Source organism: Myodes glareolus, chromosome 3 (assembly GCF_982192425.1).
Source record: "Myodes glareolus chromosome 3, mMyoGla1.1, whole genome shotgun sequence".
NCBI classification, from domain to species: domain Eukaryota; kingdom Metazoa; phylum Chordata; class Mammalia; order Rodentia; family Cricetidae; genus Myodes; species Myodes glareolus.
Window position 1 is genome coordinate 36,933,874 of NC_142028.1, and position 23,373 is coordinate 36,957,246.

Genomic DNA, 23,373 nt, shown 5'->3' on the forward strand with positions numbered 1-23,373 from the left:
TCCTGAGAGGGAAAGCCCACGGTTAATGGAGCCGTTAGGAACAATGTGCAATCAACAGGGCTGGGGCCAGTCACATGGGCCTCCTGGTAGGGGGATGAGGGGTCTGGGCTGGGGCGGCACCAGGAGAAGAGCAGCTATGTTTGTAGGGGAGAAGACCACAGCGCCCCAGATTTTGGAGGGATGGGGCTGGAGAGGTGCTGGCAGATGGAGGAGTGGGGAGGAGGAACCTTGCACCTGCTCACCCCCTACACTGCTGCTGCTTCTCCCATCCCCACCCCTTGTTCCCTCTCCAGAGCTCTTTAACTCCCCTTTCCTTCCCCTCTTCCCTTCTCCTTCATCTTCCCTCTTTAGGGCTCTCGGCTATTTATTGCGTAGATAGGAGTACAATGTTGAAGTCAGACCTTGCTCTTTTTTGCGCTTGTTTGTGTGGTCTAAGTGTGCGCATGCACATGTGTGCATGTGTGGAGAGCAGAGGGTGCTGTGCTGTGACTTCCTCTATTGCTCTCCACTTTTTTTTTCTTTTTGAGTCAGGGTCTCTCACTGAATCTTCCTGTCTCTGCCTCCACCAGCACCAGAGTTAGACTCATGCCACCACACCCTGCTGGCTCTGGGGATCTGGACTCACGTCCTTACACTTGCTCAACAACACTTTCCTTGCTGACCTGTCTCCCCGGGTTTTCTCCCCGTGGCCCTTCCTTTTGATCAGCACCCTTAATCATGTGTCCCCCTACTCCCTTCCCACAGATAGCCACCAGGAAACTTCACTGCACGCCCTTCTGGAATGTTCTTTCCATGTGCATATATCTCTATATTCCTAGAAACATGAAGGTTCCAACCTAAGGGAGGATGGGATAGTTTATTTTCTTGATCAACTTGACTGGACTGAGAGTCATCTAGGAGACAGGGCAGTTCCTTTGGGAATTTCCAGAAAGGCTTAACTAAGGAAGGAAAATCTACCTGGATACAGGTTGCACTGAACCATGAGCTGGGGTCTCCTGTTGAATGAGAGGAACACAGTTGGCTGAGCACCAGTGTCCATCTCTCTCCTTCCTGTGAATGCAATGCAACCAGCTGCTGCACACTCATGTAGCCATACCCCCCCACCATGCTTGTTGTACCCTCACACCATAAACCTGAACAAACCCCTCAGTTCTTAAATTGCATTGTAGAGGCCCCCATTTGTTGTCTCAGCACTAAGAAAAGTCACCAATACAGGAATCACTTGCTTTGGTTCACACTTCCAGAAACTTCAGTCTGTCAATGTGGCAGAGCAACTTGCATCCTTGTGACCAGGAAGGAGAGAGAGAGAGAGAGAGAGAGAGAGAGAGAGGAGAGAGGGACCAGAATAAGGAAGAGAAGAAGGAAGGGAGGGAGGGAAGGAGGAAGGAAGGAAGGAAGGAAGGAAGGAAGGAAGGAAGGAAGGAAGGAAGAAAGGAAGGACAGACTTGGATTTTCTCCTTCTTTCTCCTTTATTCCATTCTGGTCCCCAGTCCATGGATGATGTGATTGTCCCACCTTAGCTGATCTCTCTGGAAACATCTGACACATTTAGGGTCATCTCTCCTGCCCCCCCCCCAGCCTGTCCTGAAAGGCCCCTGGGACTGCCTGCCAAAGCGCTTGATCCACCTGCAGCTGCCTCTCGCTCTGGAGCTCTGGACAAGTCTTTGTTGAGGTCTCACCATGAAGCTCCAGGGAAATTGGAATCTGAATACCAGACAGCCAGTCCAATCCGAGCTCCCTTGGGGCCTGCTAAGCAGAGCTGGAGCCAGAGCTGATATGGAGACAAGTGTCCAGCCCGGGACTCTGGCCAAACCCCACAGATGGCCGCTGGCCGCAGAATCAGGCACTGGAGGGAGGCCCAGCTGCAAAATGCTCACTCTATCTCCATGCAGGACAGAGCAGGGGTTTGGAGACCTCGCCAAAGGGGCTGAGAGGGGCTGAAGCAGGAGACACAGGCTTGAGAGCATCTTCTCTGGGAGTTCAGTTTGAAATCGGAAAAAGACTCCATCTCTGAAGAGGTGGATGTCAGAGGAGGAGGTGGGGCGGGGGTTCAAGGTGAAATAAATGCTATAAACTCTCCTCTGTCATGTCATGGATCCCCTCCCCTCTCCCAGCCCTTTTCCTCCAGGTCCAAGGCACACCCAACCTGCTCCTACCTCAGCGCTTTTGTGCAGGCAGCCCCACTCCAGCAGATCCCTTCTCATTGGTCAGATCTCAGTGTCCTTGTCCCTGGCCTTCTCTGATCACCCTTCATAAAACTGCCAACCAACCCCAGTCATTCTTTCCCATCATGGCTGGCGTCAAGAAGGGCAACCGAGTAACAGTCTATGCTGTCTTAGTGGGGACTACGGTTCAACAGGAAAGAAAAGAATCCCTGTGCCGTGAAGGCCACTATTCTGGGGTTGGTAGGATAGTGACTCTAGAGACAGCAGACAGGAGTCTATAGGCTTGAGGAGGGGGAGGCTTCCCGGAGGAGTTCAGGTTGTCAGGAGTGAGCCAGGAGTGTGGGAAGAGGAGGAGGTCAGGCGTTCAGGAGAGAGCCAGGAATGTGGGAAGCGGAAGGGTTCTGGTAGGTAACTCATCTTACACAAAAGGTTTAAGGAGAAGGGTGGGTGCCAGGAAGTTGAGGCAGGGGTATGGAGAGTGGGAAGCACCAGACTAGGGGCTTCTCAAGTAATGTGCTTGGAGCTGAAAGTGTGTGTGTGTGTGTGTGTGTGTGTGTGTGTGCGCACACGCACGTGCATGTGCATGCACATGTGTGTAAAAATCATGACAACCAACTGGTTTGGGTGGCCAATTTTGGAGACATGTCAAGGTTAGAAGGGAAGGCACAAGAGACCTTATTCCAGGCACAGGCCCCTCCCCAGAGGCTAGGGAGAAAAACAATTAGCCTGAGTCAGCTGGGCCACCCCTCTAGATTTCATGCCAGGAGCTACTGTCTTGCCTTGGCCCCAGGCCTGGCCCTCCCAGGCTGTGTGTGGAGTTTCACAGAATAGGGCACCTACATGGCCTGGTCTCATCCCCAGGCCCCTGCTATGAAAGTAGACTGCAGTCTCCTCACCCGTCCACAGGAAAAACTGCCTCCTGGGTGTATCGATGGACACAGACCAAGAAGAAGGAAGAGCTGCTGGTGGCTTGGAGTCCAGAGCGCCTGAAGAATCCATCCCCAAGTCTTCTCCAGAATGGACCTTCCCACTCCCTTAGAGACTGCCCGCTGGAGCCTCCTCCCTCAGAGCGATTCCCACAGCGCCACTTCTGAGGCCTAGACAGGACCCGCGCTGGACTCGGCAGCCAAAGACACAGTGCTCCACAGCCGCAGCGCCAGGCCAGGTGGAGCCAGAGAAGTGTGGAAGCAGACAGATGGCCCCAAATGAGGGCCAAATGAAGCTGCTAAATGGCCCGCCGGGAGTAAGTGTCCGGCTTCCCATCTGTGAGGTGTTTTCTTTCCTGTGCAAGGTCCTGTACAGTTGGGTTTGGGCTGTGCTGGCGTGTGCCCTTTGTGACAATACACACTTGCACACGAACCCTCTGCCTGCCCAATTCTTGTTGAAAGACCAAGGCTTAGAGACAGTGCTGGTTGCACATCCATGCTAAATATCCACTCGCCACAACTGCTGAAGGTGCATATGGTCTTGCTTGTGGCTCCCCTCCTAACCTGCAAACCCTACACAGGGTGTGGGTGGAGGTAACACCATAGTTCCTTCTCCAGAACCCAGGACAAGAGGGGCCTGCGGGATCGTGGGGATGTCAAAAGCAAGAGGTCACCTCAAGGGAGATGGGAAAGGAGAGAGATAGAGAGAGATTCGGGTACATATTGTCTGTTTCTCCTGCTCCAGTCTCCTGGCACCTACCTGGACACACTGTGACATCCCCTTTCCTGGAATTTTGCCCAGCCATTCCCTTCCTAGGAATGCCCAGGCCTCTTCCTGGCTGGAGCAAACTCCTATCTATACTTTAAAGCCCAGCCCAATGTCACTCTAAGCTCTCTAACCAGCCCGTCTGCATTCCATTCAACCCTGGAACTATTTCCTCCGAATGTTCCTTGCCTTTCCTGGGTCTACTGGGGATACACACCCACCACCCCATCCACTCCTAGCCTCACTGAGAGCCCCGCAAAGGTCACGTTCATCCTATTTGCCCAGCAGCAGACGACAGACACTGCTGTATCACTTTCACATCTGCAAAGAGGCGCTGCAGATAGAGTTCACTTTCTGGGCAGTGGCGGTGGGTCGTGCGAGAGGACAACTGTCCAGGCGGCTTCCATTCTTTTCTGCTTCACCTTCCCTTCTCTGCTCCTTCTTTCCTTCCTTTCCTTGTCTTTTGGGCAGAGGTGTATGTGCCCTCACCCATCTTTAGTTCATTAATTCCTTTCCTCATCCATTCACTCTCCCCATTCCTTCACTCCCTCATTCACACATTCATTTCTTCATCCATCAAGCAAGTGTTCTTCTCAGGCATCTGCAGCCGCCCTGGGCCCCTCTGGAGCTGGGCGAGAGCTCCTTCATGACATGTTATTGTTTCAGCTTCTTGCTTTCTGTCCTGCTGGGTCAGAGCAGGAGGCCTGGCCCACTGCTGCGGGCTGGAGGAAGATGAGAAGTCCTCCGTGATGCCCAGGCCTCTCGAAGCTGCACTGCAAAAGCCCCGGTCACTGGCCCTGACTGGACTCCCTGCCTGGCTGGCCTTTCAAGTCTGTGATTACACAAGCTCTCCTGGGCTATTCTGGCCCGTGCTGGGAGTGTGAGGTGGGAGATGGAGGGTGGCTGAGACCTTCGGTTTTCTACCAAGCCAAGCTGCCTGTGTGCTGGGTCCCTGGGTCCCACCGGTCTGTTCTCGGCTCCTGTCTCTGACATCCCTATGCATGTTAAGGTTAAGACTTATCTGTAAGACGGGCAGTGGTGGCACATGCCTTTAATCCCAGCACTCTGGAGGCAGAACTGACAGATCTCTGTGAGTTCGAGGCCAGCCTGGTCTACAAGAGCTAGTTCCAGGACAGGCTCCAAAGCTATAGAGAAACCCTGTCTCAAAAAAAAAAAAAAAAAACCAAACAAAAGACTCGTCTGTGAAAGCAGTAAAGAGGCTCATTCATCCATCCATCCATCCATCCATTCACTCACTCACTCTTCAGTTTCCTCATTCATTCATGTATTCACACATCAGTAGTTCATTAATTCCTCTCCCCCATTCCTTCACTCCCTCATTCACACATTCATTTCTTCATCCACTATTCACTGACTCATTCCTCCATTTACCCATCTATCCACTCATTCCCTCATTCATTCATCTACACGTTACCTTCTCCTCTTCTTACCTGGTTCCCCCAGTCCACACAGGCCCCTCCTGTCTCATCTCCTCTAAGACTAGACATAAATGCTGCCATGTCTGGCGCCCCCTTTCTGACCCCTGTTGCATGGTCCCCTCCACACTCCCAGCACCTTGTCTGTCTTTATTCTCCTCTGTATCACACATCACTCTTCATTCTAAAGACAGGGTGTTACTGTGTATCCCTGATTGGCCTAGAACTCACAGACAGACACCGGGCTCTGCCTCCTGAGTGCTGGGATTGAAGGCAGGCAGCATGCCTGGCCATGTGGCAACCTTGGGGATGCTACATAATCTCTGTGCCTCAGTCTCCCAGTCTGTAAAATACACAGCCTTCCAGGCTGTGTCCTGAAGGCTGTCCAGGGAGTGCTGCATGCTGGCCATGCAGCTCACACACATGGCCATGACCAACATGCGTGCCACCAAAAACTCCAAGCTGGGGTCAGGTAACTAACAGTGCTCAGTCTGAGCAGTGTGACACCTGCATCTGCAGGGCCCTTGTATACCTCTACGCATGGACTTTCTCCTGACTCTGGGGTCAGCTGAATGCTTGGAGACACCCCCTGAAAACAAGGATTGATCCATATGGGACAGGAGTTGAAGGGTCAGTTCCCAGCTCTAGAACTCTCTGTGTGGTAGCAGTGGAACCTGCTCCATGGTTCTGGGATCCAGAACTAGTTGCCCACACACTCAACCCTGGCCTGGTTCCTGTGGTTCCTGTCTTCACTTTCCCCGAGCCCTGACCAGACCGTTGGGTGTCTCCTCCCAAAAATGCTGTTTGTCTTCACTTCATTTCAGTCAGGCTCTGTTTCTGGGATGACACAGCCTGAGGCAGACGGATTCTTGGAGCGTAGCCTTTCAGGGGAATATCAACACTCCCTCCTTCCCAGTCCAGCCATGCCTTTCCCTCCCAGCAACTCCCCCTGTGGTCCTCCCGTGGTGTCTTCGGTATGCTCCTTTAAAATCTTGCTTCTGCCTTATTCTACCACCTGGGACAGTGTGGGAGAAGAAGAATTAATTGAGGTAGTGACGGCCTTTCTACCCTCCAAATAGGATTGTGCTTTATCAGGGTGTGTATTACATGAATCAAATTGCCTTGAGAAGACACGGCTCCTGCGCATTTTTGAATGAGTCTTGTATAGAACCCCAGGTTAGGGTACCTTAATACAGGGGTTCAGGAAGAGCCCTGCAGTAGCTTCCAGACTTGTGTTCACTCCTCCACTTATCACACTTTAAGAGGCCTCATCCCAGTATCAGCATTCGGGGCACAGTAGGGAAGGACACAGATGTGATCTTGGGACACTAAGGCCATCCACAGTCTAAAGTAGTCTCAGGAATTGGGGCTCTGTGGAGTTGGGAACCTTTTGGGTTAAGGTATCTGATTGCCTTTCGCTCAAGAGCCCTTACCATTGCTCCAAGTGGGGTCAGCATTGGGTACAGTTTGTAACTTTGATTGGTGGCAATGCTATCTTGGTCACAGCCATAGAGGTCTTCTTAGACTCTCTGGTCTTCCCGTTGCCCAGTGGTTGAGGCTGTAGAATTGAGAGAGGCTGTGTGTGAATCTGTGCCTTGCCATGGAGGGTCTACATCTCCCAGAGAAGGTCAAGGCTGAGGTACCTGAGCCTTAGAGGCCTCTGAGCCAGCTGTTTGGTGGAATCTCTTTAGAGGGAGAGCGTCTAAGACGGGGAATAAATTGGATAGAGAGAGAGATGGAGAGGGAGATATATTCCCACGATGAGAATCAGAGAGCAGCTCAGAGTCCTTGGGTTGGAAAGAAGAGGTCTTGAGGGACAAGTTAAATTCTAGGTTTCACTCTAAATGCCGGAAGCTCCCAGCTACAGCTTGTCTAATTGTCTAGGCAGCAGAGAAAGAAGTCTAAGTGTGGTGCTGGGCCATACCTAAGAGCCCTCTTTGGATGCAGATAAGCCAGGGGAAGCGCGCTTCAGCGGGGAGGTTACCTCTGGGATTTTATTTAATCTTCTGTAGAATTCTGTGAGACGGCATGCCAGGCAGGTCATGGTGGGAACAAAAGACACTCAGGTGGTAAAGTGGAGGTGCGTTTAAATATGTGATTGGGGGAATCAACGGAGTGGGACACACATCTGAGCCTGGCAACTGTGAGCCTAGCTGGACCCAGAGAAGAAGCTGACACTACCAGAATGTGGTGGGAATGGGTGTAGATCTAGAAACAGGAAGACTCAACGTCAAATCCAGCAGAGCTAGGGTCTCCGAAAAATGTAGTCAGTGTAAAGGTGTTCGGATCTCTGGGATGGGGATTGCAGCAAGATGGGTAGATGGCTTTGGACTTGGGCAACATTCTTCTCTCAGCCTCCTGACTCTTGACAAGGCCTTATCAGCTAAGTCTAGTTATATGTGTGAAAGGACAAGGGACCCTGAAGGTGTGGCTCTCACCAGCTTCCTGAGCCACAGTCGCAGAGACTCTCAGAAGGGAGAAGGTGTCACCTCAACTTCTTCAAATCCTGATTGAAATGTTTCTATTATCTGAAGGGTTGGACTTGAAGGTCCAGGGTAAATAAAAAATGAAAACAACAGCCTTTTGTCAAAAACCATTGTGAGGAGCTGGAGAGATGGCTCAGCAGTTTAGAGCACTGACTGCTTTTCCAGAGGACCTGCATTCAATTCCCAGCACACACATGGCAGCACACGACTGTCTGTAACTACGGATCCAACATCCTCACACGGACATACATACAGGCAAAAGCACCAATAAAATAAAAATAAATTTAAAAACCAATAAAAAATTAAGAATTTTAAGATAAGAATAGAAATTGATTGTCACATGCCCTTGGGGCTGGCTGGTTCCCCAGACACAGATGATGAGACTGAGGAGGGAATGGACCATCAGGAGCTCACCAAAGGCTCTTACACCTGCACACAGCCCTGTTCTTTGTCACTGTGGAACCCCATATCTGTCACATTAATGACAAGCAAAATAGACTCAACACAACTAACACCGGTGGAAGCAAGGTGAGGCTGTCTCTAGCTATGCTCCATGTTGGGGTTTGTCTGAAGTGTTGTTCCTGCACTACGCTCTCCAAACCTTGAGTCTCGCACATGCTGAAGTGGGTAAGGGTATTAACACCATCTGCCCCCTTCCTTAGTGTTGGTCTGAGAAGGACAGCATGAGCTCTGGAGTCACTGGAATGTGCTGAGGAGAGTCCAGCTCTGGAGCCCTACCAGGGAGGTGCCTGCCAGGTTACCCTACAACCCTCCACCACAGTGACCCCTTAGCCACACTTGCATAGGTTCCATTGAGCATTGGAATAGACACCCCACAATTATACTATCATTAAGTCGGTCTAGCAATGTAGTATACAGACCAGCAAACAGGCTAAGAGGGAAATGGCAGCTGAGAAATTTAGAGTTCATGCCTTCCTGAGCAGCGGGCCCTCCACCCACAGGCAGGGGTCAGATGGGCAACCTCCTAGGCCTCTCAGATCATCGATTGGCAGTGCTGTGGGGCATGTTCTGGCTCTCAGAGCTCCCTGACACATTAGGAAACAGCCTGAGCAGTGACCACCAGCCAAGCCACTTACTGATTCCTGGTCCTCAGAAATGATTAGTTAATGAGTTGATAAGTGGTCGGGGTAATTTGTTGTACAGAATGTAATAAATTCACTCCACTATCTGTGTCCTGGAGTTTCTTCCCAAAATACTGTTGAATTTTGAGTCTTTAGTTTTAGAGATGACTTTTAGGGAAACCAAGACTTTGTCTTTGCCTAGGACTAACTCCCAATCCCATCAAATGGTGAAGGCAGGATTTGAACCAAGAACAATGAAATGTCTGCTCTAAAGCCTGGCTGGTTTTGTGTCTGCCCCTCCTGACTCCATGTTGTTGGTACCTTCTAAGCCCAGAGCCTCCTCACTTGGGATCCTCTCTTCACTGTGGCTTTATTAATCAGAACTCCCCTGCTTAAACAGAGGCCTGATCTTTTTAGTGTGAGAGTGGAAGGCTGCCTTTGTATTCATCTCCTGAGACCCTGGATCTGGGTAGAAGGCTGCCTTTGCATCCTTTCCTGGGAACCTGGATCTGGCAGCCCTTGCCTGCTTGGATCTGAGTGACATGGAGAAGTGTGACAGATGATTCTTATCGATTCCCAGAGCCCTCTGGGTACCTGCCAGACCTGTGTGACTTAGAATTGAGGTGTCTTCTTACTTTGACAACCCAGGCAGCTGACGTCTTTGGGAATGGGAAGAGGGCTGAGGGGACAGGGTGGGGAGGGGCACGCTCTGACAACTTCAGATTCAACCCCCCTCCTTTTGGGAAGAATGACTGATTCCCTAGGCTGTCTTCCCAGCAGGTGTTCAGTAAATACACATCAAAGGGCCAGACTGGAAAACTGCCAATGCTGCATTTTACACAGAATAACATGTCCTGGGCTCTCACAGCAGGAGCACCCCTCCCTCAAAACACATACATTTCCTGCCCTCTCCTCTTCCTCTGACCTGGTGACCCCAACCTCCCTGCTTTGTATTACAGTTGATGTTCATCTCATCCCCCCCACCCCCCCACTCCCCGCCCAACATTGGGTTAGAAATCTTGGCCCATTTACTTTCTGATTATGCTAATTATCTAGGCTTTTTTTTATTTAAAGGAGACAATTATTACCTTCAGTTTGACAGTTTCTGACATCATTAGCAGTCACAGCTGCCAGAACCACAGTGGTATTAGTCACCTGAATTGCTCCAGAAAGACAATTACTGTCTTCAGACTGGGTCCCAGTGCTTTGCTATATGGGGACAAGAGGAGGCAGGGACAGGGGGCTTAGCAATCTCCAGAGTGAGCAGAAATCACTGGGGAAGCAGAGGGTGCCATCTGCACAGGCTTTGGCTGCTACACTTGGAGCAGGAGGTCACAAGAGAGCCCAGTGGCTGGGACTGCCACTCTGGAAACCAGAGGGCCGTGGAGGCAGGAGACAGGCAAGCTCACAGGAGGCCATGGCACTCCCTGTTTGGTCCCAAGAAGAGTGGAGACCTAGGCCAAGGCCGGGCACCATGCCAGTGGATCTCATTTCTCTGCCCAGTTGCTTCCTGCAGTCCTGAAGTATAGCACACCTAGAAGCCATCTTTCTTTCCCCCTTTTCTCAGTTTCTGGGTTCTCAAGGCTAAGTATCTCCACAATTATAGACTATTTCTGTCCAGTTAGATGTAAACATCCCGAGTCCTGGGATCACAGGCGTGGACTACCATAGCTGGCAAAATATCATAACTCTTGACAAATATCTTTCTTTTTCCTACTGTCACCAAATAGTTATGCTTGTGACATTAAAAACCCACAGAGGGAGTTCACGTGCCTATAATTGATAGCCTCTCTTTCTGTCTTTGAGGGGCTGGGAGGGGCCGTCTCCGATTGTCTGCTGTGAGTACAGGGTGCATGTGGAGCAGGATGTGGGAGATGCCCCAGGAGACTGCCTTCCACCTCACAGAGCCAAGCTCAGAGAGCAGATGGGTACCACTTGAAGGACAGCAATGAAGGGAGGCAGGACTCTGGGGAGCCCTGTGTCTATGGACCCCATCTCAGTCATAGCTGTGATTTGTTTGGAACCAGATTCTCTAAGCTGAGGACTTGGCCAAAAATATCCAGCTTGCATCGTCCCCTGGCGTCTGTAGAGTCCCCATGAGAGGGTTGCATTGTCCCCTGGCGTCTGTAGAGTCCCCATGAGAAGGACTCACTATTCTGCTTCGAAGGTGATGAGATCAAGATGTGGCGACATCAAGTTTCTTTCTCAAGCTTGCGGGTCACAGACCTCAGCCTTGAGCTCCAGCAGCTCCACAGACTCTATCTTCACTGCCTTGTCTATCATGTGGGGCTAGGAAGAGGGCTCAGTAGTCAAGGGCTTGCTGTGCAAACATGGATGCGTGGAAATAGTGGGTGGGCGCGGCGAAGACCAGGAATCTCTGGAGCAAGTCAGCTAGCTAGACTACATGAACCAGCAGGCCCTTGGCTCAAGTGAAAGAGCCTGTGTCATAAGGTATATAAGGTGGAGCACAATCAGGAAGACTGTCGTTGCCAGTCCCTAGCCTCCAGACACATGCACAGGCAACTGCACACACATGCTGCTCCCTCAGGGTGGTACCCGGGCTAGGATACCTGGTAGGTGCAGGGTGCTCTCAGCTGCTCACACAGGAGCACCTGACACCCTCCCCAGCTTGGGGTACTCAGGGTCTAGTACCTTCTTTCAAACCCATCAGAGACAGAAGGAACAAACTGAGCCAGGCATCTTTAGGCTGGGTCCTGGCACAGAGTTCAGTTCTGACTTATCATGGGGTTATCTGCCCCTGTTGGTAAGCTCTCTTGGGGTCTGGAGCCCAAGCACTGTCTTCCCTGCTAAGCCCCAGTCACTCAAGCACAGCTTCCCATGTTGTCCTAAGGGCTATCACTGGGAGCTCTCTCATGAGGCTTCATGATAAACCTACAATAGGTCCAGGAGGTGAGGTTTTCTCTCTCAGATGGCAAGTTTAGCCACTTGTTCCTCAATCACACACCTAGGAGGACCAGAGCCAGGATCCTAGGGAGGTCTGGCTGACTCTGAAGCAATTACCCAGGAAAATATGGCAGTTTCTAGCAGCTGTCAGCAAGCACAGATGAAGGTCTTTATAGACTTCGTGATAGCCCATACTGTGAACAAGGAAACAGGCTCAGAAGAAATGAAGCCAGTCCAGAAGCCACATAGCCCAGAGTAGGGGGACACTTCCTGCTTCCCCAAAACCTGCTTCTTATTTTACCCACTGCACTCTGTCTCTGTCACCTGTAGTCCCCACACCAAATAATGTCAGGATGGGGATGGGGGGGATAAGCCTGCTCAAACAGCCCCGTGCTGCAATGGCTTTCTCTGCAGCCCCTTAGGCCTCACCAACCTTACTCCGCCCACACTGGCTAGAGACCTGGATAAAACGGGACAAGCAGGGGCAGAGCGAATTCAAAATGACATCCTGTGGCCGCGGGCCTGTGGGCAGCAGGGACTGGAAGTGGGTTGGCGTCCAGGGCAGTGATGACCCACTTTGGGGCTTGTTCCCTGTCTGAGTCTTCCTCAGGCCCCTCCCAGCTCCCACATGGACCTATGAGGGGCTTGTATATCCCATCCCCCCCCCCCCCCACACACACACACAGAGGAGCTGAGTACAGTGGCATTCCCATCTCTTTCTGTCTCTGCCAGTGGGGAAGCACGTGCCTGGGCTCATCAGCGATGTCAAAGAGACCTGCCTGAGAGATTCCAGTATGCCTGTCTGAGCAGGCACAAGGAGCCACTCTGCCAGCCACTGGGGGTGTGGGGGGTGACTAGGAGCCAATGACAAGCCAGTGATTTGTTTTTGTTGTTTAAACACTCAGAAGGACATACCCCCAAGACAAGGACAGCACGCCTGCCATTAGTTAAAACTTTGCTATGCACCAGGAACCTGTTCTCTCTTGCAATGGCCACAGGGACTGGAGTTACACTCGATTTCCCCATAAAATATGATGAGGCTCAGAGAACTTAAGGGACTTGGCCAAGGTCACACAGTGAGTCTGCTGGACTATAAATCTAGAACTTTCTGCTTCTGGGACCTAGTTTCTTGCTTTGTCGTAGAGAGAGGCTCAATCTCTTCTGAAGTGACGGTCCCCATCTTCTGAAGTGATGGTTTCCATCTTCTGAAGTGATGGTCCCCATCTTTTGAAGTGATGGTCCCCAGGCTGAAGAAACTCCTCAGAGAAGAGGAATTCCCTGGGAGATTGGAACTAGCAGCAGGTTGACCAGGTTTGTTTTTTTTTGTTTTTTTGTTTTTTTTTTTTTAGTTTCTGATGGGCACCTTCTTTGAAGGAGGAAGTCACATTCTGAAGGTGGAAGGCGAATTCCGGGGAGGGCTCCTTAGTAATGAGGTTAGGTGTCTTTCTGTTCTGGGAAGAGGTAGTGATATATTTCCCAGGCTGGGAAGAGAATAGACATCCTGAAACCCAAGGGAATGGTTGTGTCCTGGAGACCCCAGGCATCTTGAAAAACACTCTAGACTGAGTCTTCCAGGAGGCCCCAGATGACAACCTATGGTGCCACATGCGTAGCGAAGACGAAGGAGACATTCCCACGGCTGTCTGGAAAGTTCAGCCCTGAGGCCAGTGTTTCTGGTCATGGTGTCCCTACACCAACCTCCTGGGAGCTTGGTGATGCCTGTAGACCCCTGCATTCTGACTCCTGGATACATTGCTAGACTGACCTGTTGCCCAAGGCAGAAATCAGCTTCTCCTCAACACTCCCACCTGCTCAGGTCCCGAGTGTCCGCCGGAAGCCTACAGTACCTGTCTGCTCCCTCATCCCTATGCCCCATTCTCTCTCTCCATGGCCTTGTTGCACTCCAGCAGGGTTCAGTCTGCCTCTGTCCTTCCTCCAGGAAGGTGAGGCTCAGCAGCTGTGGCCACCTGCTGTGAGCGCCCACCCCAGCTTCACCACTTCAATCCCAGAACACTTCCCTGTCATGACTCCCTGCACACATCAGTGGGCCCATGTCTGCCTTGTAGATCTTTGGGCTTGTACTCCAGAGGGCAAGAGGCTGGTATATGGTGTGGTTGGATGCATGTGCCTTTCACAAGACTGTGTTCTGGGAGTTGCTGGAGAGTTTAAAGTGATCTCAAACCCGTGCTCCCTGGTGGGTCCTCACACTCATCCTGGCACACGACCATTGCTGGGACCTTTGAAAGGGATGATGGGAAGGGGCAACCTAACAATGACAACATGAATAGAATGTGGAGAAACGGCAGAGGGTTCTTGTGACAGCCCCCAGCTACAGCCACACACACACACACACACACACACTCAGTCACAGAGGCTGGAAGGCCTTTGTCCAAGAAGCCAGAGAGAAAAGCTGAGGAGAAAGCTACCAGAGATCAGGCTATGAGGCCCCTGGTGCACCCAGCAAACCTGCAGGCCCTCTTTGCAGACTGGACACATTTGCTGAAGTCCTGGCCCTAGAGAATCAACAATGGTTGGCACCTGGCATCTGCTCCTGGGCTCCCAGCTGCTGCCATTCCTAGATAATTGCACTGTCCCTAGGCCCCTTCAGAGGCCTGGTTTTCAGGTTTGCTAGGAAGGGCCTGCATTCCTTAGCTGGGCTGGGAATGGCAGCACCTTCAGTGGAAAGATCACAACAATGGAAAGCGTTCACAGACAGAATGAGCCCCAAAATTGTACAAGAAAGCTAGTGTGTATATACATAGCAAACAAGTATGTGATAATGTGTGCAAGCATGCCTGTGCATATGTATATGTACATATGTGTGCACACTGTATACATACATCCAACATGTATACATATGCCAACTCTCGCACACATTCCACATTCCAACTTTCTCTTCAGGCTGGGTCTGTAGTAAGTTCTCTCACACCATCTTCCTCCTCCTGGCAGCCCCCCCCCATCTCCTGTGACACAAGTCAGACAATGTTACAGCAACCACTGGACCTGGCAGAGGACCTGTCTCTAGCAAAGCATAGTCTCCAATGGGACCCCAGAGGTTCAGAGCTATCTCTGCCCCCACACCCATGTCAGGGGCTTCCATAACCATCCTTGGCGAATCTGGGTCATATTTACAGTCACTGAGGTGAGGCCCTGGGCATCTGCTCTCGGTTCCCAATTTGATAGATAAGGAAGCTGAGTCTGGGAAGGTGATGGTGAGGGATCCCCCCACTTCCTAGACTGTGTAGTCAGAGAAGGGCTCCTTAGTGGAATCCAGTTTCTGATAAGGTTCATTACTGAACTGGTCCACCTTCAGGTGATCTACACAGTCCCAGGCCATGGTATATTCATCCCTTTCTGCCATTCATCCACTTGCATACAGCAGTTCCCCTGAGACTAGCTCTGGGCAATTTGGGGGAGCATCTTCTGGCTGGGCAGAATCTCCAAGTTGAGGTCCTGCCTCTAGAGAGCCCTAGTGTATTGTAGGTACTGATGAGGTCCCCACCTTCTGTGACAAATGTAGTCAAAGAGAAGAACCTTCAGGGTCAGTGTCTGGAGAAAATGGTGCTTCAGGTACACTGCACAGGGATCCGAAGCCAGGGAAGTCTGGCTCCGGGGCCCTGGGTCTCCCTGTTTTGTGGGGCTGAGACAACACTCACTAATGAAGTGTGTGTATGCAGGAAGAGCCCTTGTTAGTGCTGCTGGAGCAGGTCTAGGGTCTGCACTGGGGAAACTGAAGGGAAGGAAGTTAGGGGAGGAGAAAGCTGCTGACTCCAGCCCTCCCTACAGACAGCATCAGCAGACCCCAGCTGTTGCTAGGCAATGATCTATTCTCTAGCTTGATCCCACCCTTCAGATCACTATATCTTACCTTTTCTTCATCTTATCAAGGGTTCTGTGGATTCTGCATCTGAGAACCCTCACAGATAAAACCATTGCCCCTGCATGAAGCCACTGGCCACTCTATGCTTAGTGACCAGGAGGGCTATACACACACACACACACACACACACACACACGCACACACACACGTGCACACATGTACTTTACTTCAGAGAGGGGAATGCTGACATCAAACCATTCCTACTCAGGTGGAGCCAGGTGAAGGGTCTTGCCTGCAGCAACCACACAGCAATGAGGTCTCTGCTCCACTCCACACTCCACAGTGTGGCAATGTCTTCCTGGGCCCAGAAATTAAGGGTCCTAACGAGGTTCTCCCGGGAGTTGTCAGCTCTGACACTGCAGTGTTAGGATGTGTTCCCTCACAGCCCTAGTGAGCTTGTGCAAGTCTCTGCTTATCATAGGGACTCTGATTCTCATTGTGTCTGACTTGAGGATAGCTTCCCCAGGCCTCTAAGCGAAGAACAGAGCCAGCTGCTGCAGCCTCCCTCAGCTCATCCTCCACTGGTACCCTCAGCACTAAGTAGCTGTTGCCTAGCAACAGAAGTAGAGGGTAGGGGTCTGAAGAATCCTGGAATCTGTGTAAACCTGCATGAATCCCACATCCTAGACATGGGCTTTGGAGACAGTGTACCAGTCACAGACCTGACACCCAGTGCCAGGAAATGGAGGGGGTCATGTCCACCCTTCTGGAGTGCTGTAGGGCCGAGTCTGGCTTCCGATCATTGGTTTCTGTATGCAGCAGAGCATTGTGTCACCTTGTCAGGCTCATGAACTGGGAAAGTTGTGAGGATACCAGATCCAAAGGCACCCAAGAGCCTTGACCTTGGAGCCCCTTCCTCCCACCAAGGGCCCACCTAAAAATAAAGGGAATGGTTCAGAAGTCCGCTCTATACCCCCAGATGTGAGATCTGGAACAAGGCTAGTCACTGACATGAAAATTGGAGATTTGGCTGGAAAATAAGCATTTTGTATGCCTCTGCTTCTTAAATAATACAACCCTGAGAAGAAGGAACTGAGAACATAGGGCATAGGTGACCTGCCCAGTATTACACAGCCAGGATGTATCAGAGTCAAGATTTGTAAACCAGGTCTCTGTGACTCCAGATCCTAAACTTTACAATGCTTCTCCCAGGTTTCTCCCTTAGGAAATTTAATAAGTGTGTGTGTGTGTGTGTGTGTGTGTGTGCGTGCGCACGCACATGGTTGTGCATGCATGTCTTCATATGTGTGTCTGTATGTGTATGTGTGTGTGTGCGTGGGTGTGCATCCATGCATGCGTGTAAGTGTATCCCAATGCCAAGCATAGATAGCTAGCAGCTCCATACCAGGGACAGAAATTTGAGGGAGAGCAAGGTGTTAGATGTGGGGCCTTGTTGTAGCAGGAGGGAGAAGGAAAACTTGGTTATACAATAGGAAGGGATCAGGTTGACAAGGACTACCCAGGGCTCTTTGCCCTGGCCACCATGTCCTGTCTCGGGATATTAGGGAAGGGCTTCTTGATGTTCCCCTCTCCTTCCTCAAGACAGCAAAACAGGGGTGTTAGGGGTTCTGAAATGCCTGGATCACAGCCTAGGACTGGTATGCATTCTGTTTCCAGGTGGAGCTGTATTGCTGTGTTTGCAGCAAACCCCACAGGGTCTGCTCTTGCAGGCCTCTTGGGTCTGGCAAGCAGATGAGAGAGACTGATGGCTGCCAAGAGGAAAACGGCTGGGTGGAGAGGGAGAGAAGACTTTGGGGAGTGAATAGAAGATGGAAGGCAGGAGAGAGAGGACAGGGAAGGGTGTGCACTGCTGGCAAGCAGAGGAGGAGGCAAAGAGAGGGGCTGGGAGCTAGGCATAGGGTAACAGCAGCAGGGGGAGAAGAGAGGGTACCTTCATACCCCACGACCCATGAGCCCTGCCAAGTAGAAGGGACCAGCAATTGCTCCACCTCCCCACTCTGTCACCCAGATAGTACCTTACAAGGCAGACCTGGCCCCAGGCAAGACCTGTTAACATCAATCTCTAAGGAAAGAGCCAGAGGCTGCTTTTAAAATCACACCCCAGGGTTTGTCAAGAACTAGCATACCCACCAAAGACCGAGGACTCAGGGCAACCCCAAACCAGCCCCATCAGCCTCAGTGTCATCAGCTGCAAAGTGGGCACAAAAGTATCTGAAAACGTGACTCTGGGGAGACTGCACCATCAGTACAGGGCTGGTGGCCTTGAACATCAGCGTGAGGCCAGAGCTGGATCCCTGGAATCCATGGGAGAGTGGACTGAGGGTGGTAGTGTGCATCGGGGGGTCCAGCAATGGGAGGTGGAAACAGGTGGATCCGGGTCTCAAAGGCTGGATAGAGGGCAACGGAGGAAGAGGTTGATCTGTAGCTTCCACACACATACATGTATGCACGCATGTACTCATGCACCCCCACCCAGCAGAGGAACATGTGCATTCACATATACACATGCAAAAGTAACCATGGGGTTTGCAAGGGACCATGTACTTGAGGTCTGTGTCATTGTTCCGCAGAGGGAAGGAGAGATGTTTTAGGTCCAGTCCAATGAGCCAGGTGGCCTCAAGCACAGCCAGATATGTGTGTGGAGGGGTGTGGCTGCCCGTGTGTGTGTGTGTGTGTGAGTGTGACAGGAACAAGGGATGGAAGATCCTCTTCCCCTGTCCAATAGCTCTATGGATCTTAAAAACCCAGCATGCAAATCTCTCACTCTGTTCCCCATGCCCCTTCTCTGGAATCTAGAGGGTTTGATCGAGGGAGGAGACAGACTCTGGAGAGAAGCGATCCAGTGAAGTATATTAGGAGGTAGACGTATGCAAGGTGTCCTATACTATGTATTATGTTCCTTCCTTGTCTCTTCAGGTGGCCCTTGGGTGACAGTGGGCCATGGTGGCAGAGAGGGAGTGAGCACATCCCACTGAGGCTGGGGAGGGGGCTGGCCGCATCGCCAGCTCGCTTGCTAGGCTTGCAGTAATCAAGGCTCAATCAGCGCTCATCAATGCATTCTTGAAATAGACCCAACTGGATGGGGGAAGCGAGCAGCGTCTCGGTTTGTATAGCAGCAATCAGAGGGAGGCAATTTTAGATCCTCGGGAACAGCAGCTTTGCCCACACACGCAGGGACTCAGCCGAGCTGTGGTGCTGTTGTGGAACCTGCTGCACTCGTGGAGATAAAAATGCCCCATTGGGGCTGCAGCTGCCCTGGCCAGGAGTGGGTATGGGAACATGAGTCCAGCTGCACCATGTTCTTCTTCTGCACCTTGGTGGAGGTCCTACTGTGTGCTGGGAACAAGGGCGACTGCTTTGTGTGAAGTGGGTACATTTTTGCAGAGCTGATGAAGATGGAAGAGGTGGGTGTCTGGTCCAAGGTCATTTAGCTAGGATCCTGTCTGTGTGACACCTGTACTGGGGCCCCTCACTCTCTAGGAGACCTTGACTTTAGCTGGTATAAACCACCATGCTAATGGAGTACCCAGGCCTTATAAAATTCTGAGAACAACGATCCCCAGATTGCGGATGCAGCAAAGTGAGATTCCCAAGAGGTGAACAGGTTTGCTCAAGAGTTTGAATTCAGCCATGGCATGTGAAGTCAGCGGGCACTGACCTTCTAAGGTCTAGCTCCTGCTGATACAAAGACATGCTCCCTGTGGGCTGTGGGTCCTGAGAACTGCTCAGCAGTCCCTATCTCAACTGATCATCTTAGATGCCTTACTTTCAAACACCAAGAGATCCTAGTCCAGTTTCAAGCCACATCCAGAATCTGTGTTCCCTTCACTGCTCCTACAGCTGGCTCGATCCTTTTATTTTTTTCCTCTTCTGGTTCTAGCAGTCAACTTACCTGAGTCCCCCAACAGCTGGGAGGGCGTATCCACACATAAACCAGAGTCTATGAGATGGTTCAGCAGGTAAAGACATTTGTCACCAAGTCTGAAGACCTGAGTTTGATCCTCAGAGTCAGGAAAGAGAGAACCAACTTCTGCAAGTTGCCCCCTGATGTCCACCACACACACGGGGCCTCACATGAGCCACTCCATCACATATACATACAAAAGCAAATACAGTGAAGAAAAATGAATGAATGGATGGATGCAGACATACATGCCACAAACAGAAAATCAGAACTTCTACTTCTTTCTTTCTTTCTTCCTTCCTTCCTTCCTTCCTTCCTTCCTTCCTTCCTTCCTTCCTTCCTTCCTTCCTTCCTTCCTTCCTTCCTTCCTCTCAATGCTCAACCTTCGCATGGTTCCTGGCTCCCTCATTTCACAGTTTTAGGAGTCTGCTAGGCTCTCCTTCTCTGCCCACCACCTCTCCCAGCTTGCCACTCACCATTTCCCCTAAGTACTTTGCTTCATCTGCTCTGGCCTCCTTGCAATCCTGGGAATGCTACTTACAAGCTCCTACCACAGGGCCTTTGCTCATGCTGTTTCCCTTCCAGTAATGCTCTTCCCTACATGGTCATGGTTCTCTGTCTGTCTCTCTGTCCCTCTCTCTCTGTCTGTCTGTCTGTCTGTCTCTGTCTCTCTCTCTTTCAGGAAGACCCTTCCTGGATGGTCTACTTAGATTCTACCCCCCCCCCCATGCATAACCTCTTCCCTGTTCCCTGACCTTCCTACGCCCCTCCCCACTTGAGTCTCATGCTAATCACTCGCTTCTGCTCCTTCATTTGTACCTTATGTGATGCTCAAGGTCCTGTCTCTGTCTACCAGGATGAAGCTGGTACAAAGTGGGCACAAAACTGACATTTGTCGGATGCTGGTAGCAGCTGGATGGTGGACCTGAGATGGAGAGGAACAGACTGGGTTGGGAGCAGAGGCTACAAGGGTTGAGTTTACCTGAGAAATGAATTGGGAAAGCACATAAGAGAATACGACTGCAAGGCAATTGGCGATGAAAGCCTAAACCTCAGTTTACCCATCTATTCAATGGGCTAGTTACTCAATGCCCTCAGTGGGTGTCGGGGGGAATGTTTACTTCATTTGCAGATGAGACAGGAAGGCCATCAATACTGGGCTAACCATTGTGAGGCCTTCGTTCCCCTCTCCTCCATTAACTGTGAGAAGCCACAATCTAGAAACAGCTACAATGTCTATAAATGCTGTCATCAGAGGAGGGGTCCTGCCCATGGCACAAAGTACAGGACCTGATCAGTTGCTGGTTCCCCAGCATCTCAGGGTAGAACTGAACTTCCAGGCTGAGGAGTTTGGTGAGGGTGAGCAGCCAGCCTCCTGACTCCCCCATACTCCCCCCCCCCGCTTCCTCTCGCCATCTCTTCCAACCACATGTCTGTCATTTTCTTTTCCTCAGAACATGCATTTGTAACCAACTTCTCAGTGGCCAAAGGAGGATTTTTAAAAATAGCGTCATTGATTCCGTGTTTCGGAATAAAAAAGCAATAGATGAGCTTTGTTTAGAAAAAAATAATTAGATGGTAGAGAAAAGAAAGCAGAAAAAGAGAAATTGGCCTAAATCCTCCCTCCAGAAACTTTGATCATCCTTATTTAGAGTCCCGCCCCACCCCCACCCCAGTCCTGTCTTCTGTGGTTGTGCAGACGGCATGGGGGCCTGACTTCAGGGCAGATGTGTGAGCAGAGCCACAGGCCACCCTGGGCCCCACAGCCTAGCCGTCACTGCACAGCCATCTCCCCACAGTCTGCCCAAAGTCGGGTCAACAATCGCCCTTCCTGCTATGGCACAAACGGCAGACAACTAACGTCCGCATCAGCTTTCTTCAGAGGGGCAGCGTGACTTTGTCCAAGGCGTAGCGAATTTGGGAATGAGGAAACCCGGTCTGGGACGGCAATTGGACCCTTCTGAAGACAGTGCATAGAAAGACTCAAGGTGGATCAGACGCCTGCACTCAGCCCCTTTGTGTAGTTGTGGAAACTGAACCAGACAAGTCAAGTCACTTGTCCAAGGTCACACAGTCAGGGTGGGGGTGGGGCAAGAGGATGATGAATTACACTTTCTCCCCCCAAGGTCAGCCTTTGGGTTCCTGCAGTTGGGTACCTAGATAAGCTCTCGGGACGTCCCCCACCGTCCTCTCAGTCTCTATTGCGCGTCCTACCTCCAGGTCCCACCACCATAGTCCGAGGTTAGTAGCGGTGCCTCCAGTGGCTGGTTTGATGCCACTTGCCCTAGAAGGGATGGGAGGGCAATAAGGGGAGGGCCCCCCATTCCTCCCTTTCCTTAAGACTGCATCTTGTAGCTTGCTCCTTGGGGGTCAACCCTTGTCTTCCTGCAGGCCTGTGGGTGGCTACAATATCTAGTGATGCCCCAAACCCTGACTTTTCAAACTCTGCTGGCCCCCAGCCACTCCTATTGTCAGAGTCCCCTGCTCCTCCCACAGGCTCTTGTCATTTGTCCCTCCCCCTCCCGATGCTCCTCCCTCATTCACTACTCAATGATGCAACCCTCCTCCAGGGAACCTTTCTTCAGGTTTGGGGCACACGTCCCAGTGGTATCTCCTGCCTCCAAGGTCCCTTGGCAGTCTCCACAAAGTCCCCATCCCTCCCAGTAAGTTCTGTGACCTTCCATCATTTGGGGGAATGTGAGCCTTTGAGAGATGCATCATGCTAGCAGGTGGGTTTCAGCCTCCGCCCTCTATATGCTCTTGGTGACCCAGCATGCTCGTGGGTGACCCAGTGGTGCTGGTGGCTTCTGGAGTTTCTGGAGCTCCCAAAAGGTTAATTTTGTGTGTGAGTTTAGCTGGACTAAGAAGGTGCCCAGGTAGCTGGTGGAACATTATTTATCTGTGGGTGTCTGTGAGGATGGCAGTCCTTGCCCACATGTGTGGACTCCGTGCCCACTGCAGACGGCCTAGAGAGAAAAGCAAGGTGGAAAAAGCGCAAACTTGCTCACTCTGCGGGGCCCAAGGACCTCTACCAGCAGCTTCCCTGGGTCTCCAGCTCAAAGATGGCAGATGCACTGCTGCACCTCCAGGTTCCCAACGGAATAGCCCTTTCTCAACAGCAAAGCAGAAAAGCTCCCCTCTCCCTGCTGAGTGATGAGTGGCCAGACTGATGGCTCACCCTACTACTAACAGCCACTATGCTCCACCCCAGGGCTGTGAGAAGGGCTACATGGGACCTCTGGGGGAAGTGTGGGCTAGCTGCATGTCCTCTCTGAGTCTCCTGCTATACCGTTACAGATAACCGTGGGCAGGCTCACTCACTGCACAACACAGTCTTGCTGGAGAGGCCGGGGAGGTGGTTCCTCCCCAGAAAATTCCCATCCAGAAGGCTGTGGACACCATTCCTTTTGACTAAGAGCAGGAACATTTGAGAAATCTTAAATCCTACTCCAAGGTTCTGGAATCGAAACCAGCAGGTGTTTCGAGACTGCCGCCTGGGTGTGTAGAAGGATCCGAGGAGACTAGACTTCAGTAGGTCATGCGTTCTGATGCTCGAACCCCTCCACCACCCACAGGAAATGTCTTGGGATTGACAGGGTCTTTGGCTTCACTTTCAGGCCTCCCTTTCCAGATTCTGGTTATTGACATTGTGTCACAGAGCCAAGCTGCAGAGCACACTTGGCCAGGGGTCACTAGCTCACACAGCTGCCTGCTGGTGTGCCAGGCAAATTCACTCTTCAGTCATGTAGGTTCACAAGTCTGCAGCTCAAGTTTCTTGGGAAGGGAGGAGACATACATTTTTATGATAACCTCTTACTGACTTGCTGCTGACACCTGATAAAGCGAATATTCAGGCTGTCTGC